At 40.3% G+C, this 4,867-nt stretch overlaps 1 protein-coding gene across 2 annotated transcripts in view; it reads right to left on the reverse strand.

The window, feature by feature from the left end:
* LOC118322759 (cell death-inducing p53-target protein 1 homolog) overlaps positions 1-4,867 on the reverse strand; it is a 49,145-nt gene that overhangs the window by 11,312 nt on the left and 32,966 nt on the right. The window lies entirely within an intron of this gene.

Genomic DNA, 4,867 nt, shown 5'->3' on the forward strand with positions numbered 1-4,867 from the left:
GGGGGGGGCTTATCAGAAATACGTATGTCAACATAATAAAAGAATATTATTCTCAGATGGTTTCTGGAGGTTTTAAAAACAGATAATGAATGTTCCTCATTGTTTTAGCCACACGAACATCTGTAACGTTTCCTTCACTTTTATTAAAAAAAAACATTTTCTAAATCAATCTCTTACTCTTCTTCTGAAGCTTCAGCTCTTACAATTTCCTAATAAATATGAACAACTCACAGTTTGAGGCTCAAATTAACCACTTCCTGTTAGTCCCGCCCACTTACAGTTCAACCAATGTCCAGTTTAAGTCCCGCCCACTCCCACTACCGTTGGTTGAACTCATACAGATGATGGACATGGTTGAACAGGTACAGGTAACATTGCACTCTGCGTTAAGAAACCCACAGAAATGATTTAAAGTGCTGACAGTATTACAGTCACTTGTTTAGTCTTCCAACATGGCGGCACTTTAAGTCCACTGATGAACCGTCTGCTTATAGTCTGACAGACCAATGTTAAAGATTACAGTGTTCAGTTTCCAGCAGCTGCCTGTGGGAGACAAACAAACTCTTCCACAGTGTTCACATCAATTACAGAAGATTTAATATAATATGAAGCTTTTGTTTCTATTTAAACCTCCTTCAGGCGACTAATGAGTTTAACTTCAGTGAGCGCGGCAGACAGATATTATTGTAGCTCGAACTGAGAGTTTATCAGAAGCTATTTAAGGTTAAATATTGACTCTTAGCATCTTACCTTCAATGAATCCCTCGAGGAAACGTTTCTGAGGAAATATAACAAGAGGAGCAGATATGGGAATAAACCCGAGGGCGTGTTGGCAGCAGAAGATACCACCAAATTGATCCCAAACATTTCCCTGGTTTGCCGTGTCCTGATCCCCTCCGTCTGTTCCCAAAGTAGATCTGACAGGGATTAGCTTTTATATTTGCCATTCGAGCTTTGCAGGGTTCTGATTTACAGTTGTAGTTTTACACTCAGCAGGAAACTGTTTCTGTTGTTAGTCATTGGGACTACAGAGGAACACAAACAAAGACACCATCAGCACATTGTACCAAACAGGTCTCAAACATATTGGTGACTAGGCCCCAATTGACTTTACATTGTGACCTCTCGACCTTTGACATCTAAATGGCCCTAGCTAAGGAACGCAAAGGCCTAGAGATTTCTTGAATTTCCCTTGGGATAAATAAAGTATCTATCTATCTATCTATCTATCTAGACAACTGTAACTGTAGCTCGTTGCTTTCTCTTGGAGCTCCAAGGAGGTAGCAAATTCATTAAGGCCAGGAAGACCGAGACCATCTGCCTGACTGAGGCTGACTCGATCATCCAAAGACATCCATGAAAAGGTCTCAGGACCCCGAGCGAGGGCGCCTTTGAACCAAACCTCTAAGCTCTGGGCCTGTCTTTCTACCTCCCAGAGAACTTCTTCCAAGTTTCAATCTTAATTAGTTTTCTAGATTTTGGATGAAAACCCTTTAAAATGTAAAGTAAACCTGTTGAAACTGGTGTATGTGACTGTGTAGTAGCCTTATATCAAGTCTACAAGTTGTTTTATGTACATTTGAGCTTATAAAATATAGTTTTTAATCACATTAAGTTTCAATCTACTGCACTTCTTAAATAGATCAAATTTCCTGTTTACCCAGAGTTACAAAATGAAACACACACATTCAGTAGGACACTAAGGGATGCAATTTAATTTAATGTGTTATTTCTTTATAATTTACAGGCTGATAAACTGAGGATTGTGTTTCTGAAATCGCTGCAATCTGAAGCAACACCTGAGAGTTTCACACACTGTGGAAGACGAGCAGCAGCTGGAACTTCCAATCAAATATGGAAATGTTCATATGTTTCATATGGAAGCTGAAGTTTCATAATTCAATAATCAGCAGTTCTCTCAGGGTGTCAGCTGGCTAACGCAGCTACCTGATGCTAGATGGTCCACAAGATGGTTTAGTTGGTGTAGTGGGATTCAAATCCACCTACCTACTGGCTTTTCAAACTGCTGAGCGCCTCCTGCTGGAGGAGAGGAGGGACTGTGGGGTAGTGGGGATGTTTGACAACCAGAAGCTCAAGAAGTCTTCCACCTCCGAGATTCCTGGAGAGATGTCTCAAGAAGGACATGAGCTTCAACCAGATCCAGAGCAACGTCGCCACCCAAGAAGTACTTCTGATCAGAAGTTGTTATGTAGAGACATTCTGGGGTTTGTTTGTCTGAAATGACTTCTCAGCATATAGAGCATATTCAAGCCTTGATAACTAGTTTACAACAAACAACAGGATGACACTGTTGGACCTACAGGGGTCCATTCGTAGATTTAGTCTTTTTTTGTCTTGTTGATGATTTTAGGGTAAAAATTAAGCATTTCCTCAGTAGATTTTTCGTTGCCTTACTAGACAGTGAAGTTTCCTACATAACAACTCAGATTTAAATATGAAGACGAGTGCGCTGAGAGGCTTAATGTTAAACTCCAAACTGAGAAATGGTCCTCAGTGAAATCAGATTTCTGGAAGAAGCTCAAGGACATTTTTTAAGTGTTGATTATTACATTTTTATATCAGAACATCTCGTGAACATTTCCCCAGAGGGAAACTCCTCTTCACACAGCAACAACTTTTATTATCCAAGGACAGAGAATAGTGAGCGGGGCGAGGAGGAGGAGGAGGAGGAGGAGGAGGAGGACTGACGTGCTTCATTAAAACAAAATAAAGAACTTGCTTCTCCAAAATGAATCTCTCACACCCACAGGCATCCACACACTCCCTGTGTCTGTACAACGAGGATGTGTTGACCAGTCTTCTCTTCAACTTCAGCTCCACCCGGCAACAACAACCTCATTATCTCTTCTACATCAGCTACTCTGGACTGGTTGATGTTGAATTTCATCTTCAGTCTGTGTGCATCCTTTATAACCAGTAACTGACTGAACAGTCTCAGTGACACTTTTCATCAGTCTGACAGTCTCAGAGAAACCCAAGAAGAAAGAAACTCAGGAGCTGCTCCTCGTCCCCGGGACCAAAGTATCAGAGGATTGTTGCAACACAAGTTTTGAGCCGCTGATCACATACAAAGATTATAATCAATACAGTGATATTAGAAACCTGGGACGACCAGTGAACCAGGACAAGAGCTTGGCTTTACTTACAGATGACGAGCTTTCACCAGGTCAACAACTGTAAAGGTTATTGGACACCCAGTCCGTTTCTTCTGTCTGAAATGTCTGAAATTGTCGCAGGTTTAAAACTAAATACAACCTCACGTTTACACACCGACTCTCAAACCTTCGTCTGTCATTAAAGTTTTCGAAACAGTTTTGAATTTCACTGAATTAAACAATTTATGGATATTTCATATTATATTTAGTGTATAACAATAACAGAGAACAGCTGATAAACAGTGAACTACATCGGAGATGCCAACGGTAGAAGCACTCCACAATCAACCAGTTAAGAACTTATTTTTTTTCTCCACATTTCTGCACACCACATTTCATTTACAAAATTGACCAGAAGCTTCGGCAGTCGGTGGATTTATATTATTTTTATACATATTTATATATATTTAAATATTGATATAAAACCAGGTCCACAGTGCTGCTTTGCTAAAAATGAAGCGTGTGGTTGGATTTGAATCGTTTCCTCAGTAGATGTTTCATTGCCTTACTGGACTACATAACAACCCAGATTTAAATATTGTGAAGAGAGGTATCGATCGATATTGCTGTTCTGTTGTTGAAAGTTGGAAATGAATCAAATCTAAGGTGGTGATGAAAATAAAAGACTTGATGCTGGAAACGGAGGAGAAGGATCGCCTTCAGACCATCTGCAGGGAGCAGGTGAATGTTTTAGGCGACTTGTTTGAGACATTTTTCCCAGAGTTTTTTCTTTATCTGAGTGCAGACTGTAAGGACAGAGGGTGTTGTATGTTGTACAGGTTGTAAATATAATTCGCTCACAGAGCAGAAACATTCACTGTTTGTTGTCTCAATGTGAGAAATATTACACGATGTTTTATTTCTTCAGTCGGGTTCTTGAAATGTGACTTTTAAAGGCTCCTTCAGTGCGATCCATCTGCAGAGCCCCCGCTGTGATGTCCAGCAGATTAACATTAATCCAGACTCCTTGTTTACCCACAATGCCCAGCATTACTGCACACCAGCACTGTCCAGATGAATAATGTCCTACAGTCCCTCAGGATGGGGACAGATTACAGCACAGAGCCAAATATACAGACAGTCAGACACACAGGATTAATGAGAGAGAGACATCAGATTGGTGTTAATTGATCAGACAGAATAAATAACTGAGTGAAGTTCTCCTGAAGTTGCTGCTGACAGAAACAACGACTCTAAATGAGCTGAAATGGCTGAAAAGTTTGACCACGGTTGTCATGGTGATTCTCTATTCAGCTGCTCAATGTGCTTCTGCAGTGGCTGCTGGGAAACGCAGCATAATGGGCCCGTAAATAAAAGCCAATGAAAACAATACATCACACACACACACACACAGGTGCTGTAATGAACATGTTCTTTCACTGTGAGTTCATATTTATTCTAATAACATATAATCATTAAATATATAATTTACAGTGAATGACATTAACCTTCTGGCTGAGAAACACTTTCCTGTTTCCTACGACAGTTAATTGAAGACAGAGGCTGTTTGTAACCACTGATGTGTTCATACACAGTTTGTAATGACAGGATATATATTGAAAGTGTTTAAAGCTGCATTTTGTGTAAAGGCCAGCAGGGGGCGCTCCACTGGTTGCAATATAAACAGATACCATACAGTCTTATGGAAAATGAGCCGACTTCCTTTATTCCCTCAGTAAACAGTTTCCTGA

This window comes from Morone saxatilis, unplaced genomic scaffold, assembly GCF_004916995.1.
Source record: "Morone saxatilis isolate NCDOM2014 unplaced genomic scaffold, NCSU_SB_2.0 Contig14, whole genome shotgun sequence".
NCBI lineage: Eukaryota > Metazoa > Chordata > Actinopteri > Moronidae > Morone > Morone saxatilis.